At 37.7% G+C, this 18,486-nt stretch overlaps 1 pseudogene; it reads left to right on the plus strand.

Annotated features, from left to right (window-relative positions):
* The first annotated feature begins 10,904 nt into the window (after positions 1 to 10,904).
* LOC144255144 (protein tyrosine phosphatase type IVA 2 pseudogene) lies at positions 10,905 to 11,419 on the plus strand (annotated as a pseudogene).
* The last annotated feature ends 7,067 nt before the right edge of the window (positions 11,420 to 18,486 follow it).

An 18,486-nucleotide genomic window follows, 5' to 3' on the forward strand; every position in this document is an offset into this window, starting at 1 on the left:
ATCTGAATGACAGTAGTTTAATTAGTAAACAGTAGGTTATCAAAACATAGTTTCAAGTTGCTGTGATTACTATTAAGGAAAAAAAAGTGCCTGAGTGTGGTGGAGCCTGTAATCCCAGTGACCTGGGAAGCTGAGGCAGAAGGATCCCAAGTTCCAGACTAGCCTCAGCATCTTAACAATGTCCTAAACAACTTAGCAAGATCCTGTCTCAAAATAAAAAAATAAAAAAGAACTGGGGATAGGGCTCACTGGTTAAGCATACTTGGGTTCAATCCCTGGTACCAAAAGGGAAAGGAAAAAAGAGAGGGAGAAAAAAAAAAAAACAAAACAAGTTCGAGGCACTTAATAGGATCTCTGGCTCAGAATAGAGCACTCAAAATGATGTGATTCTGCAATTTGTATTTGGGGTAAAAATGGGAGTTCATAACCCAATTGAGTCAAATGTATGAAAGATGATATATCATGAGCTTTGTAATGTTTTGAACAACCAATAAAAAATAAAAAAATAAAATAAAACATCCTCCTTTTCTCTGTATGCTTTAAATACTTAACAAATACAATTTTTAAATCCATAAAATACTACCTGGTTAAAGTTTCATTTTTAGAACTCTCATCTGTTATTAAAGAAAAGGGTAAATTAATCAACAGTATAAAAACATGAAATAGTAAACGTCATGAGACTGATATTTTATTACAGAGTATTCCTTTGGGACCATTCATGGAAACTCTTCTTCAATGAATATTATTTATTTTACTGTTAGGCAATTAAGGCATTAAAAACTCTCATGCCCCCCCCCCTTTTTGGATTTGTCAAATGAAAGGGTAAAGAATAAGATTTATCAGTGTTTGACTCCTAAACTGATGTGTTCATGCCCATAACACTAACTGAAAGCTGAAAGACTGACAGAAAAATAAGTCATTAGCATATAACTGACGGGGCCAAACACATAGCAGGAGCTTTCTGGAACAATGGCAATAGAACTATTATAAGGAGTATACTATTGCATCCTTGCACACAACAGTGTCTCCAGGTTTTCAGTCAAAACTAGTTAGAATAAAATACCTCACCATGAGGAAGCTAGTTCTGTGGGCAGTATACTTAGTAGAATGACAAAATACAGGAACAGACAAGGGACAATTACTTACAAGGAAAATCTAGATTTCCATTGAGACGTGCTTGATAGAAATTGTTGTGACTGTTCTCACTAATCCTGTTTTGCTAATTTCTTAGTTACACCTATTTTCTCCCTCTTTTTGTGATGCAAACAAAGCTTGTACACCCACAGAAAGGACCACTGGAAAGATGACTCCCTTATAGGTTTGATTACTCTGATCCATACATAACTGTCTTAAAGAAACTTACATGGAAGCTCTGAGGAGGCAGTAGCAAATTTCAAGGAGGAATAGTTGATATGCTAATAATACTTTAATAGAACTATTAATAAACTCAAGTGGAAGGAGGAGGAGGAGGAGGGAGGACAGAACAAGGAGTAGGAAAGACTTTTCTTGTTTTTGGAAGGGCAAATTTAATATTGTCAAAATGCCCATACTACAAAAAATGTTACACAGTTTCAATTCAATCTCACCAAAAAAACCTATGACATTCTTCACAAAACTGGAAAATAGCAGTCCTAAAGTTCATTTGGAAGAATAAAAACTTCAGAATAGTCAATACTCAGAGAGAAGGGAAATGCTAAAGGCATTCCAATACCTGATATCAAACTGTACTCCACAGCTATGGTAGCAAAAATATCAGGGTATTGACATCAAAACGTGCATAGAGACCAATGGAATTGAAAACACAGAGACAAATCCACACAGTCACTTGATATGTGACAAATGTCAAAAACATATATGGGAGAAAAGATAAGCTTTCTAACTAATGGTGCTGAGCCAACTATCCATGTGCACCAGAAACATCTTTCAACCTGGACATTTGTCAAATCAAAGTGGATCATTTGTCAAATCAAAGTGGATCATTAGATCAGAAAGTTTGCAACTGCTAAAAGAAGAGACAGAGTCAATACTCCAACATATTGTCTCAGTTGTCAAATGCCTTTAGAAGATCCTAAGCTCAAGAAAGAAAATCAAGAATCTATAGTGGAATGGCATCAAATTTAAAAAGTTGTGCATACAATTGTGAGCAAGAAAATAGAGCATACAGAATAGGAGAAAATCTTTTCCAGCTGCTTCTCCAAAAGCAGAATGATATCTAGAATATATAAAGAACTCTATAAAGATTAACACCAAAAACTAAAGAAAGAAACCAATGAATAAATGGGCCAAAGAACAAAACAGATACTTCTTAAAAGAAAAATTACAAATGGCCAAGCAACACATGAAACGAGTTCAACATCCCTAGGGAAATCCAAGTCAAAAACGACACTGAGATTTCATCTCACTTCAATAATGGCAATTTGGGGGAATATAAACAATGATGAATTCTGGAGAGACCAAGGGGAAAAAGGTACACTCATACCTGATGGAGACTTCAAATGAATAAAATAACTCTGGAAACCTGCATGGAGATTTCTCAAAAGCTAGGAATGGAACCACCCAGCTATCCCACTCCTCCTTCCTGTTTATCCAAAAGAACTAATATTAGCACAATGTAGTCACATCAATTTTTATAGCAGGGCAACTCATAAGACAAAGACATAGAACCAGCCCAAGTGCACATCAGTAGGTAAATGGATGGAAAATGTGGTATATATAGACAATGGTCTTTTACTCAGCCATAAAAATTGATTATGGCATTTGCTTGTAAATGGAATTACCTGGAGAACATCATCCTGAGTGAAATAAGCCAGACTCAGAAAGTCAAGGGTAGAATGTTTTTTCTCATATTCAGAAGCTAGAACAATATGAAGAAAAATGGGAAGAAGGCTATGAAAATTTAAGGAATATCAGTGGAATAGAAGAAGAGGATAGATGGGAAGACAAGAGGGACAGGAAAAGGGAGCAACTATGAAAGATGTTGATCAAATTAGGCTAGGCACACATATGAATATACCACAAAACATTTCAACTCTGTGTCTATAGAAAAGAACAAATGTTAAAGACTGTAAATAGAAGGAGGGCCAGTAGAATGGAGGAAGGAGAAAAATAGAAGGCAGGTGGGGAGAGAAGGAGGTCCTACAAATTATGTGGAACAAATTATATTCCATGCATGTATTGTTATGTCAATAATAAACCCCAATATTATATATAGCTATAATGCACTAATAAAAATTTTTAAAAACGTTTAAATGTAGCAACATCTAAGACAAAGTCATCTTTATAAAAATTATTTTCCTAGGCTTATAAATAACTTTTATTTTAATCATAGACGCTGACTTTCACATTTGAATTTTTTATGTGAAATCCTTCCATAGAATTTGGAAACAAAACAAGGATTGGGAAGTTTGCTTAAAATTCAAGAGTTTAATGTAGTTCTTTCCAGAAAAATTGTATAGCAAAATTTACCTGATTGGAATGTCCTTACATCATTCACTTCCACTACCTCATTTGCTTTATTTTTCTCTTCAATGACAGCCTTGATGGGTTTGGAAACAAGACATTATATTAAAATTGTATAAAATTGTATACAATATATAGTTAATATATTAGAAAAAAATGGAAATATTTCATCCTAACATGAGAATGTTTCCTTGGAGAGACTAAAAAGCAAAAGGGATAATCAATTATACAGGAATATATCAAAAATAATCATAAATTCAGACAAAGTTATTAGAGAGCAGAATTCTTATGCATAGTTTGGAAATAATTACTTTAGCTCTGGGCTTTTTCTTTACAGTTAAGGCAAAAAATGACAGAATATACTGTAGAAAAATCAGGAATACAGGTTTAATGAAACATAAAGTTAAGATTCCAGTATCAAGTTTATGTTTCCAATGACACCATCATAGGAGCTGTGCGTGGTGGTGCACACTTGTAATCCCAATTTCAGAGGCTGAGGCAGGAGGAGTGTATGTTAAAAGCCTGCCTCAGAAATGTAGGAAAGCCCAAAACAACTCAGTGATACCCTCTCTAAACAAAATACCAAACATGGCTGGGCATATGGCTCAGTGTTTAAGTGCCTCTGAGTTCAAACTCTGGTTAATATATATATATATATATATATATATATATATATATATATGAATGAAAGTGTACATATAACAAGGTAAACATGCTGATTAGTGGAGAATAACATGATCCCTAGTCAGAGGAGCAACACAGAACCCTAGGAGTTGTGAGTCAAATGTCAAAGCTGATGTTAGAATGCATAGAAAATGTTATTTGTGGAACACATCAGAATCATTTATATGATTATAAGTCATGTATACTGCTCCTCCAATTGCCCTCGAATGAAATAAATGCAAATTATGGCATTTGTTGGTTTCTCCATCTCACATTTTGCTTCTATGTTAATGAAAATGTCTATAACCTCAAATCAATAAACAGCACAAGAATGAGCAGCCTTCAAGTATCTTACCATCTTTCTTGGAATGCTGAACATCTCCACATATGCTTCCTTTTCCTTCAGGGACATTCTGGGAAGGAAGAAAAGCTTTATGTGTAATGAGCATTACATTTGATAGAATAATTATAATATTCAGCATTACTACATGATACATTGGAAAGAACATAGGTTTCTGAATCATTCAGACGTACATTCCAACCCCAATTCTGACCTGCATTTTCACATAGGTTGAGAATTATAAGAGATGATAGAGACATCTCCAAACATTACTCCCCTCACCTCTAGTCAGTCATTATGCAAAATCTGTGATATCCAGTAGATTATTTTCTTGATCTCAATAATCCTAGATAAAAATTTTATCCATCGGTAGCTTAGCATACTTGTCAAAATCTGAAAAAGTAATTACTCATGCGTTTTGAATGTTCCCATGAATTTTATTTGCACAAAGTACCTCTTGAGCTCAGTTTTGAGGACAACTTACAACTGAGATGAGAGAGAGTCCTTTTATCCTGTATGTCAGACACCTGAAGACAAGTGATTGCATACATTTGGCTGCATCTGACAAAGGCAATAATGAATCCTTTAGGACAATGATGGATGAATGAGAGGTGCACACAGCAAATAGAAAATAGAAAGACTAATTAAAGAAGCCACCATGGAGGCACAGGTGCCTGAGGCAAATATTGAGCCTAGGGATAAAACATTTCTAGAAAGGTAAGGGAGGAGAAAGAAACAAACAGAAAGAGGGAAACATGGCCAGTCAAGTGAACATGTGTTTAAGCCAAAGAAGAACAGAAAGAAATGAGAGTAGAGTATGGAAAGAAATCCAACACAGAATTTGGACCAAACAAATAACACTGATAATACTGATTTTAATTACACTACAATTTCTTTCTCTAAAAAATTCTAAATAAAGCACTTAGTTTCCTTACCATAAATGCCTCATGGGCAGAAAGCCCTGAGTTCCACCCCAGCACCTGAACAAACAAAAATTCCAGAGTTGCCCCCACCCCCAGGGCTGCCCTTGGCATGACTGAGAGAGCCCAGCTCCTGGCCCTTACCTCCGTTGGCTTCTGGGGAACCCTCCTGAGACAGCAGGCCTCCTAGGGCCCTTTCCCCAGAGAGTGGGTCAAACTTGAGGGATGGGGACAAGGAACTGTGGTCTGTCATGTACTGTCCCCTCTGCTGCACACAGGCTCTGCATGGCTGCTCCTGCTGCCCAGCCAGGCTGTGCCTCCCTCTCATTCCCATGGAAGCCTGACTCACTCCTGTCAGAAAGCATGGACACTACAGGCCTTCCTGGTCCAGGGACCCACGAGAGAAGAGGAAAGGACTGGCCTCTGAGTCCCATTCCTCTCGGCCACAGTGCCCTCCCCGAGGCCACTGCAGTCATGAAGTTGACATGTGTCATCTAGCTCATCTTTTTACCCCTTTCTGCGTGCACACCCAAGAGCGAAACGGGCATGCTGTGGTGTTTCAGGGGTACACCAGCGCTGTCCTGTTGCACCCGCCTTCTGCAGTCTGTTCACATCTGGGAGCAATGTTGGCACGTGGTCAGGTTCATTCACTGTAACTGCCAGGTGGTGTCCCAGGCAGTGTGTGGACCGTGGCTGATCTGCTGTCTCCTGACAGTACTGGAGGTACTCTTTATCCTTGCAACTTCAAGCTTCGCCATATATACATATATTCAATCTTATGATCAAGATGAGTGTCCAATTCTGAATACGCCCTAATCAGAGCACTACACGTTGTAGCACAATGTCATATGAAGGAACTCTGGCCATCATTCTACTGTTCATTCTACTTATAAACATATCATTTCCTATGTCAATCCTTATTGCAACTCAACAATTCATAGGATCACTACACCAACGTGACCACTAGCAATAATGTGATTCATCTCAACACTAGCAGAAACAAATAGAGCTCCTTTTGACCTGACAGAAGGAGGAACTTGTATCAGGATTTAACCTAGAATATGCTGCGGGCCCCTTTGCCTTATTTTTTCTGGCCTAATACACTCAAATCATTATAATAAACACTTTAACCAAAACTCTTTTTCATAGGAGTACTCTTCAACCCACCAATCCCTGAAATCTTTACATTCAGTTCTGCATTAAAAACCCTAGTACTAACTTCAACATTTCTATGAATTCAAGCATCATACCCATGATTTTGATACGGAAAACTCATACACTTATCATGAAAAAAACTTTTTACCCCTAACAGGAACTCTATATGCATATGACACATCTATCTCCCTGCTCATTGTCATGACATGTGTACTCCTAACCTAAAGAAATATGTCTGACAAGAGAGTTACTTTCATAGAGTAAATAATAGGGGTTTAAACCCTTTTAATTCTTGAACCATAGGATTTGAACCTAACCTTAAGAATCCAAAATTCTTAAGGGTACCTTACACGCCATGTCCTATTAATAAGGTCATCTAAATAAGCTATCAGGCTATTCCCAAAAAAAAAAATGTTGGTTTATACCCTTCCTGTACTAATTAATCCCCTAATTGCCTCTACCATCAATTTCACCTCATTTTCAGGAATTTTAATAACACTATTTAGTTCCCACTGACTACTTACCTCAGTAGGACTAGAAATAAGCATATTAGATATTATCCCTATTTTAATTAACAAAGCAAACCCTCAATCCACAGAAAATGCATCCAAATATTTCTTAATTCAGCCTCTAGCATCATCAGTATTATACACTCAGGACAATGAACTCTAATCAACTCACCCAACCAAATTTCACCCCTAATATTTGCTGTAGTGCTGTCAGTAAAAATGGGACTAGTTCTATTTCACCTATGAGACCCAAAAGTTACCCAAGGAGTTCCACTTATATGAGCAATAATCTGACTACAATGTCAAAAATTGCCCCAAACTCCATTATGTTTCAAATTACCCCCTCAATCAATTTGTCCTTATGATAGCAATGATAATAATAGCAATTCTGTCTAATGTATGAGGAGGCTGAGGAGGACTCAAACAAACCGATCTACAAAAAAATCCTAGCCTACTCATCAATCACCCACATAGGCTGAATAATAACAATCATGACATTGAATCCTACATTGACTATAAATCTGATTATTTATATTATATATAAAATCGACATGTTCATATTAATCCATTATAACAAGAAAACCACCACCCTTTCACTCTCCAACATATTAAACAAATTTCCTCTACTAATTTCAATAATTCTTATTGTACTTATATCTCTAAGCAAACTTCCCCCACTAGTTGGATTCACCCCAAAATGAGTTATTATTAAAGAACTTGTATCAGTAGCAATGTCATTATATCTATATCAATACCAATAACAGCCTTACTAAAACTGTATTTCTATATACAACTTCTCAACATCGCTAACACTATTTCTATCATTCAACAATTCTAAAATAAAATGACAATTCGAAACACAAAAAATAAACCCTCTCATGCCAACTTTCATAATTATATCAACCCTCTTCCTTTCCCTTATACCTTAGCTATCAATCTTAAGCTAGGTTTTAGGTTAAATTTAGACCAAGAGTCTTCTAAATTTAATTAATACTTAAGCAAATACTAATACTAATTCCTACAATCAGGACTATCTATCTCACATCAACTGAATGCAAATCAATTACTTTAATTAAGCTAAGACCTAAACTAACTATCTTAATTCTCTAGACTGATGGTATTTAAACCCATAAAAATTTAGTTAACAGCTTAATGCCTAACTGAACTGGCTTCGATCTACTTCACCTGCCATAAGAAAAAAAAAAAAAAAAAGGCCTAAAATCTGTAACATTGCTACTAGGGAAAAATAGCTCTGCCAAATTGGACCCCTGCCCTACCTTACCTGTACATAGGAAGAAAATGAGTGAGTTGACAAAAGTGGCAGAAGTGAGCATAGACCATGTGGTTGAGCAACTGCTAGTCCCTTGGTGCTTAAAGTCTGGTAAACCACCCTCAGGTTCCTATGTACTCTAGAGAATCTTCCCAGTAGCTCAAAAGGTTTTAACATCTTTCAATACAAACCTGAAAGTCTGTCAGTTCCTACAAGCAACAACTTGTTTTGGACTCCTTTGAATCCCTTATTTTAATATCATTTTCTACATAGTTCCCAAAATCCATGTCCTAAATTCCTATTTTGTCTTTATCAAACCAGGTGCAAATCCAGATATTTTGTTTTCTTCTGGGAAAACAATGATTCCTACCCAACTCAGTTTTTCCTCTTCAAATATGCTCTCCCTCTGTTAGTTCTATTATGATCCTCTACCTCCAGGTTCACTTACTAATTCTCTTCCTATCATCCATATTTGGGCTCACTAGATTCACTCTTCTATTTTATTGCTAAAACACTCACCAATGGTATGGTAATTCCAGAGAGTATTTGGCTTACTATTAAGCAACATGAATTCAAATGACATTGCTGTTACTTTCTACAACCAGATAACATCATTTAATATACTTAAGGTTCAGGTTGTCCATCCTAACAACCATTTGGGCAGAATGTTTAAAATATTTTGAAGCATTATCGGTTTCTTTGACTAATGACTTAGAGTTTTTAAAATTCTCTTATTCTATGTTATTTTAATTTTGTCTAGAGAAAAAAAGTAGTACTGAGCTGACAGTAATTTTTTAAAGGACCAAAAACCAATGAAAGCAGTAGAGAAAGTTAAAATTATTTTAAGAAAACATTATAGCTGTAGAAAAGGCATAAATAATGAAAAAAGAAAAATCTTTCTAGAACTAGGCAGGGGTGCTAGCCTGAAGCAAAAATCAAACTGTGAAATCAAGAACTAGAGTAACCAATTAAACTATTCTCTAAGTAATTATTTAAGAAGAGTAATGTAATTAAAAATTATATATTATTAATAATAGTAATCATTAATAACAACTAATAATTATATATATAATCACAGTCAAGTTATAGGTATTCTTCACTTCCAGGAATGGAGTGAGGAGTGGAGCAAGTTTTAGGAGCTGAAATCTTTGAGGGAAAGAATATAATAATAATTCATTGTTTTCCATTTGCTACAGAATTTGGACCTGGACTTGCTAGAACTTCTGCAAACCTTGTAGTAAAAATATCTAGTCATTTTACAATCATTTAAAAATATTTTGTACCATGGGTTTTACTTTTTTGAATTCTGACTTTATATTTTTATTTTATGTTTTTATAAAGCTTCTTTATTTCTGGTTTAGTATTTCAAGTTTGCTTTTATTTATCATTTCTACACATTTAGTTTTACATGTTTCTTAGTTATGCTTTTTGAATTATTTCTGCTTTTTAACTTTATATTTAATGTACTCAGCCTGGTTGATCATTAATTAGGAAACTTATATTACTCATTTTTAGACTTTCAAAAATAAATAGAAGACAATGTAGTTCTCTCAGTATAATTTTACTGTATTTACTGTAAGATATTTCTTTCTAGCAAAATATTTTGTTATTATTCCAAATTCCTGTTTAATCTGAGGGCTACAGAGAAAAATCTTTTGTTCTTTTTTTCCACTCAAGTACATTTAGAGTTAGTTGTGGTTGGTTATGATGGGCAGGTCTATGTATTTGTGGAATACACAATTTCATAAAGTTGTATAAAATGCACATATATTAAATATAACAGCGCAGCGGTGGTGGCGGCGGTGCAATCGGCCGGGCTGTAACCGTCGTCTGTCCGCGAGCGGCTACAGTGGCAGCAGCGGTTGGGCTCGGCGCAAGCCAACACCACAGGGCGGCGGCAGGAGGCGGCAGGCTGCGGCAGGCGGCAAGCGGCAGGCGGCGGTGGCAAGCGGCGGGCGGCGGCGGTCGGGGGGCGGCGGGCGGCGAGGCGGGCGGCGGAGGCGGGCGGGGCCGGCGGGCGGCTGCAGGTGGCAGGCGGCGCGGCAGGCGGCGCGGCGGGCGGGGCGGCGGGCGGGGCGGCGGCGGGCGGGGGGCGGGGGGCGGGGGGCGGCGGGCGGCGGCGGCAGGCGGCGCTGCGGGCGGGGCGGCGGGCGGCGGCGGCGGGCGCGGCGGCGGGCTGGGCGGCGGGCGGGGCGGCGGGCGGCGGCGGGCGGGGCGGGCGGGGCGGCGGGCGGGGCGGGCGGCGGCGGGGAGGCGGCGGTCGGCGGCAGTCGGCAGGCGGCGGCGGCAGGTGGCGGCAGCAGGAGATGTAGCCGCAGCCGCAGGCTGCAGCAGCAAGATGAACTCGTGGACACGTGCCGCTGCGTCCGCCTAGGTGACCTAGGAGAGAGGCGCCTCCTCGCTCCCGCTGCTGGCGGACTTCAATGCCCAGTCCCCAGCTCACCAGCGAACTTAAGAAGTATGTCAAGTGTATAAATGTACATTTCCCAGAGATCTTGCTCTCACTGTATTATAATTGGAAGCACAGCCTGATGTTGTTGTGAAACCAAGGTATGCTTCCTGTTGTGTGTGTGAGTTGTACAGGTGTGATGTCAAGAATAAATGAAGCTTGGCCAAAAAAAAAAAAAAAGTGTGGAGTGACAACTTTGGTTCGAGTTTGAGATGCTACATATGATTAAGCTCCAGTCGAAAAAGAAGGAATCTACCTTCTAGATTGGCCATTTGATGATGGAGCTCCACCCCCTAATCAGGTAGTAGACGATTGGCTGAACTTGTTAAAAACCAAATTCCGTGAAGAGCCGGGTTGCTGTGTGGCAGTGCATTGTGTTGCAGGATTGGGAAGGGCACCTGTGCTGGTTGCACTTGCTTTGATTGAATGTGGAATGAAGTATGAAGATGCAGTTCAGCTTATAAGAAAAAAAAAGAAGGGGAGCATTCAATTCCAAACAGCTGCTTTACTTGGAGAAATATCGACCTAAGATGCGATTACGCTTCAGAGATACCAATGGGCATGGCTGTATTCAGTAGAAAGAAATACAAACGAAGGCTTATGTGATTGTGGCGTTTAGAGGGAAGTCTTGGTACCTGGAAATGTGAATCTGGAATTTACCTGTGTCATCGAAATAGTGTTGGATTCAGTAATCCTCAACCACTCTTCTTAACAATTAGGAAAAAGTAAACAAATAAGAAATCCCTCTATAACGTGAATAAAATGTTTAAGAAAAGAAAAAAAGGGATTAAGTCAGTGAAGGATGATTTTCTCCTGGTTTTGGAGTTTTAATTTCTGCCAGGATCGAATTATTTTAATATCTCCTGTCTTTTTAAACTTTTTTCAGAATAGGTCTCTTAAGGAAAACCAGCAGAATATTAGCCTGTGCAGAACCAGCTGTTTGGGGAGCACATCTTTCATTATGCTTGGCACATAGATTTCCCTGTGGTGGGATATTTGGGAGGAGGAAAGAGGTGCATTTTCCCCCTCTTCTTTGTTTTCTCTTGTCCCCTCCTTTCCCCTGATACACATTGTAGATGGACTAGGAGAAGCCCTTATTGCTGTAGATTTGCGTGCAGTCTGGCAGCCTTAAGCCCATCTGGGCACTTTTAAAGGAAAAACAAACAAACCAACAAAAATGTTAAAAAACACCAAAAAAAAAAAAAAGGCATGCAGGTGGTTTTAGTCTTTACTGATGATAGAGTATTCATCTTAGTTTCTTTTCCTCAAAGCCTTGATCTAACATTAGGCAAAGTAGCCAAGAAACTTTTGTTTTGGTAAATTAGTGGGGAAATAGCTGAGAATAGAATTATTCTCTTTACCAACCAATGATGCTAAGTGAGTATCCCAGAAATTTGTTTTCTGAAGAGGACAGCTCTAGTTCATTACTAAAAATATGTTGAGGCCGAGAATTAGCAAACTCTACAAACAGTAGAATTGTGGACCATAGCACTACTCTGATTTTCTGTCTAATGATGTCAGAGAATACTGGTAGCTTAAAACTTTTACTTCAGGACTTAATTGTACTCTGAATTTTCGGAAATGGTCAGAGGAGCAACAGCAAATTCACAATATTTAGGTCTTGAGAAATGCCTGTGGTGATCATTTTTCAAACTATTCCCTATATGTATAGTTCAGTTGAACCACTGATTGCCTTGTTATTTTCTTTCTAGGTTCTTTTTGAGATTTTTTTTTTTTAAAAAGTCACTGGTTCAGAACAAGAAATGCTATAAACAGGGTAGAAGATACCAGGCAACCCAATGAGAAGCAAAGGGACTGTGTTGCTTATGAAGTGGTATAGTAGCATTTTTGCAAATCTCTGCTGGGTTCAATGTGCTGATTTAGAAAGAAAAGCTGTTTTTCTCCTCATTTGCAGAAGGCAGTTATGACCAGGCTGTATTGACAAAGCAAGTAGAAGAGCACCATCTTCTACTTGCACTCTTTTCACCTAAATATTAAATAATAGTGCCCTGCTTCTAAGGCTCTGAATACAGGCTTAGAGTCATCTTGTCTTGCTGGAGTTTGCTGTGCAGAGCCATAAGCTTTGCATTTTGTTAGTGTCAGCTAGGCCAATAGGAATGGCACAGGACCTCGTCTCTCACTGATGATACCTCAGACATTGGCCGGCTATGTGAACTGCCTATTTCCTACTGCCGGAGTTGTTTTCGATTTTTAACTAAATACAAATCTGTAGATTCTCCTTTCCCTCATCGCAGCAAACAAAGCAAAATAATGCTTTTTGACATTGTTTCTAGAATTTTCAAGTAAAAAAATGATGGTACTATCCAAAATTCTTTTTTATTTCTGAACATGACAATAGATTCCTTTAACACAGACTCGAGATCAAATCAAAATATCACAGCCTCTAAGTTCAGATATACTTTCAACTCTTTGGATCAATGCCATCAGAAACCTTTTCCATTTGACATGCTCTGAATGTTGTTTGGGGGTGGGGGAAGTGTAGGTGTGTGCATTCACATGCATGCAGCCTCCATCAGTACCAGTGCCTGCCCGAGTTAGGAGAACTACATTCCTGGTTCTAAGCGAGAAGAAGGGTATATAAAACAAAGTGAACCATTAGCCCTCATTTTATTTTAAATTACAGACTAAAGTTAATTGTTCTCAGAACTGGAATTTTTCCCATCAAAACATTTTTTTTCCTTTGGATTTAATGAAGTATTGCTAGCTGAAGCCAGTTTGACATGGTGAGAGAGATGTCAGACTGATGAAGGGTATGCAGCCTGATTTAAAACCAAACCCTGAACCCTTTTAAAGAACAATAAAAGATATTTTACACGTTAAAAAATAAATATAACAATTAGAATTTTTCTTGGCACCTCCAACTAAATTTGAATTGCAAGTATGTACCCATTGGATTTTTATGTACTCACACTACCCAAATGCCAGCTAACTAAACACTACCCTGACAATCAAGTGGTCATTAATAAATTTATGGTTCTAAATATCACATTATTGATGACTTATTTGTATTTTCCAACTTTTGTTTCCAACTACAGACTTAACAATTTAGACTAACAGTATTTTGCTATGCTAGTACTGTGGCCCATACCAATGTTTTAATGTTATTAAATTATTACAGTGTAATCAACCTTATATGCTTTTTTCACAATTTTTTATTGGCACATTGTAGTTGTACACAATGATGAGATTTGTCATTACATAGTCATGCATTCAAACACTATACAATATAATTTGGCCAATATCACTCTCTAACCCTTCCCCCCTCCTTCCCTTACACTCTCCCCTTGATCCCTTTTCTTTACTGATCTCCCTTTTATTTTCATAATTTTGGCCCAACATTTCTCTACCTTTTTCCTCTCTAGCTTCTTCATGTTAGAGAGAACATACATCACTTGACCTTATGAGTTTGATTTATTTTGCTTAACATAATCCATTTGCTGCAAAGGACTAATTTAATTTTTCTTTCTGGCTGAATAAAATTCCACTGTGTATATACAGCACATTTTCTTCATCCTTTCACCTGTTGATGAACACCTAGGCTGGTTCCTTACTTTGGCAATTGTAGATTGTGCTGTTAAAAACATGAATGTACATGTGTCACTCACTGTAGAAAGATGACATTAATTCTTCAGGATAAATACTGAAAGATGGTATAGCTGGGTCATATGGTGGTTCCATGCCTAGTATTTTGAGAAACCTCCATACTGATTTCCATAGTGATTGTACTAATTTGCCTTTCCACCCCCAGTACAAGTGTTTCTTTCTTTCCACATCCTCACATATATTATGTGTGTATTCTTGATATCTGTAATTCTGACTGATTTCAGTGTAGTTTTGATTTCTGTTTCCCTTATTGCTAGTGTGTGGAGCATTTTTCATATATTTGTTGGCATTTGTATCTCTTCTTTGGAAAACTGTCTGTTTACTTCATTTGTCCACTTACTAATTGGGTTATTTGATTTTTTTGGTGTAAAGTCTTTGAGGTTTTTATATATTCTAGGTATTATTTCTCTGTCAGAAGAGTAACTAGCAAAGATTTTCTCCCATTTTATAGGCTCTGTGTTTACATTCCTAGCTGTTCCCTTTGCTGTGTAGAGGCTTTTATTTTTCCCCTTTGGATGTCATTCTATGTATTAATTTCTGACATTATTTCCCAAGATCATCTTGTATTTTCCTTACTCTAGGCCCAAAATCCGTCATTCTTTCCCTAAAAACTCTGATTCCTATTAAGGACAAAGATGTGGGCACTATCTATATGAATATTGTCCTTGGGTTTGTCATGTTAAGTATATATTATATGTAACATTCAAAGGTGAATATGTATTTCATATAGATATCAGACAAGAAGGACTTATATATGTTAGGGATATTTATTCAAATATTTCATATGTACATATGTACATTAAGTATATTTAGTACAGCATTATCATACCAAATAGAAGATAGTCTAAATACTCTTCAATAATAAAATAGTTCTATTTTCATACCCATAAAATTATGTAGCATGCAACCACCATTTTAAACTATTAGATCTACAGTGTCCTAATTATTTCACAAGTATAATTAAAGTACTCTAGATTGATGACATATCTGAAGCAAATTTATTCTAATACCTGCATCAACTGCTGAGGTGCAAAAGGAAGCTGCCTGCTACTGGCACTGTATCTTGTTACCAGCAAAGTTATTGTTTGCTACATTTTTAATTTTTGTTCCCAGTGCATGGGTTCTCAGAGAAAGGGCCATATAATTAATCTGAATGTCACTAAGGGATTACATAAGGGGATCCATGTCCCACAAGTACTTCAGTGTATTTGGTAAAGTCTATTAGAATGGTAATAGAGGAACTGTGATAAACTAAACAAGGAATTGGCAAAACTTTTCTACAGGCCACATAGAAAATATTTTAGGCTTAGTGAGCCAGAAGTTCTCTGTGGGTATAGTCTGAAATCTGCTGTCAATGATAAGTTAATGAGTGTGAATGTTTCCAACAAAACTTTATTTTCAGGGGATAAGAAGCATAGCACAGTGGTAGAGCACTTGCCTAGAAGGCATGAGGGCCTCAGTTCACAACCACTACAAAACAAAACAAAAACATTCCATTTATAAAAACAGGCAATGGACTGAATTTGGTGCAAAGGACTGCTAATGCTGTGAATCTTCCTTTCAGTGGTACTGTGCACACAGGACGTGTTCCTTTTTATAGATGATAATGTGGTTGTGCAAACCATAAACATAAATTCACAAAAATGTAGTTAATAAAATAATTTTCCAAATTTCTCTCCCTTGTTAGTGTTATTGAATTAATAATCAATGTGACTGCTTACGTTGTATATTTGACAAGATTAAAATATGCTAGAATTAGAGCAATATTATCATTCAAGAAATAGTACCCTCGAAATTTTTATCTTTCTGTGCTCTTGATTCATTAATATGAGTAAATTAATAGGTTTTATAAGAAATTGGTAAGAAATATTCAAGGGGTCTTCAGTGTATAATTTTATGAATTTATTCCTTAAAACCTTGGTCTAGTATTTTTAGGGATCACATATATATAATTTTTAAAATATTTGAATTGTTATAAGTACATTACATAATAATTACATAAGAATTGAAAAGGTAAGTCAATGAACAGGGTAAGAAGTGCACCTAATTCTGCCTGTGCCAAATGGTGATGATTCTCCAGGAATAAAAGCATAAGTGTATCCAACCCAAGGAAGGCCAGCGTTAACTCCCCAAGAGGGTCTGTCCATTTGGTCCAGGAGAGGACAATGACTGATCCATTTAACCTGTGCTGACCTCAGTCCTGATGATGCTTTTAATTTTACATGGCTACCAATTTTGGAGTAGAAGCTCCTGATGGTTTCTAACAGAGACAGAACACAGAAGACATTGTGTTCTCCTGCGAAAGGCAAGCGCTTCTCCTAGAGACACCTAGCAGCCTTTCCTCAGGTAGGACTGACTACCTGCATGAATCTGTTATTGAGCAATCAAGCACTCAGGAAGCATTTGGGTAATGAGGTAGAAGAAGTGATACAGAACGTGTAGCCACACTGACCTAGATTTGAATCCTGACTCCATTACTTCTAAGCTTGTGACCTTAAGCAGTTCATTCAGTCCCTCTTGTTCTGCTATTTTGAGTACAAAGAGCGTTAGAATAGACTACTTTCCTTAGTGGACTGGGACAACAGCAAGGAGGCGGTATGACTGGAGCCTTGTGAAGAAAATCCACAAATAGATAAAGTCAGTTAGGGTGGAGCCCACTGTATGGACCTCGAGCAAAGATTTAGAGTTTCTTCTTATGAGAAGCCATTGGGAGATTTTAAAAAGAGGAGAGACCTGATCTGGTCTCATTTTCCTAAGCCTTCTCTGGCTATGGAGGTGAAGAAGACTTTAGAAGCAGAAGTGAAAGTCCCAGAGGTGGTAGCTGCACAATCCTGGGACAGCACATGCTGGCTTGGACATGCGCAGTGAGAGGAGAGTGCTGGGGAGAAGGGTCAGATGCAGGATCTCCAAGGTGCACTCCTGGATGTCTAGGAGGAAGAAAATCACAGAGGAAGAACCCCAGTAGCCAAGGAGAGCATCATCACATCAACCTGGCTCATGATTTAAACAATGTGCCAGAGAAAAGATGCCTGCTGTCCTTGGCTTTACCAGTCCTTGTCCTCTTGGGTTGTAGTTGGAAACAGAATGGCCCAGAAAAACAGTGAGACCATGGAGTCCAGTCTCCCAGCAACTACATATGACCATGTGAAGAAGTGTGGCAGATGGGACATTAGTAAGTGTATTTCTATTTTCATCCCCTGGGACATGGGGTATGTTGACCCAGTCATGACCTGAACTGGAAGAATAATCTGGGATTATACTGAGCAAAAGTTGCTGCAATCAGGTCAGAAGACTTTGTCTCTGCTGAGCCTGGCTCATCCACAGGAGCCCTTGATTGCAGGCTTCCACAGAAAAACTCATAAACAATTTTTTTTCAATTTATTTAAAATGATTTATTTAAAATAATAACACTATTATTTTTTTAAGTCTTCCAACAGTAATGTAGACATTTAAAAAAATCCCCACTGTCATGAACATAAATTGAGGTTTTCAGCCAGATAAGCTGAATTAAAAAAAAAAAGAAATAAAAAAAATCCAATAGTGTATTAACATTTTTTCACTCATTTGCCATACTGACAGACCAGATTTGTATTTGATAGTGCAAATACAAATCTGGTCTAAATGTGCAGACTCTCAAGCAACAATGTACAGATTTCTTCGTCCTCCTTGCTAAGAGATGTAAAAGCTTAAGGGCCAAACAATACCAAATGTATAGGCTTCAAAAACCATCTAAGTTAAGGGCATTCACTCGTTTTTGCTAAGATACATCTGGAACACTGACAAGTAATCACTTACATACAATAATATGCAGTAAATTTTCTGAAAAATAAACTTTAGTGTAACAACCCTATAGGGTACACCAGAGGAAAGACAGGTTATCAGTTTAAGATGTCAGCCAATTTGTTTCAGCCACTCTTGAGTCCATATCCTAAAACCTAAAATTTAGTTATCTTTCCCTAAGCTGAGAGCTTCCTATCATGTTGGTAATTATATTATAAAGTAAAGGAGACAGGTGAAATGTTTTTACTTATTACAACTGCTGTTATCAATTGCCAAGGACCTCAACAGCTTCTTGGAAGTCTGGGAAATGTTCTTGC

The sequence above is a fragment of the Urocitellus parryii genome, chromosome 5, assembly GCF_045843805.1.
Source record: "Urocitellus parryii isolate mUroPar1 chromosome 5, mUroPar1.hap1, whole genome shotgun sequence".
In the NCBI taxonomy this organism is placed as follows: domain Eukaryota; kingdom Metazoa; phylum Chordata; class Mammalia; order Rodentia; family Sciuridae; genus Urocitellus; species Urocitellus parryii.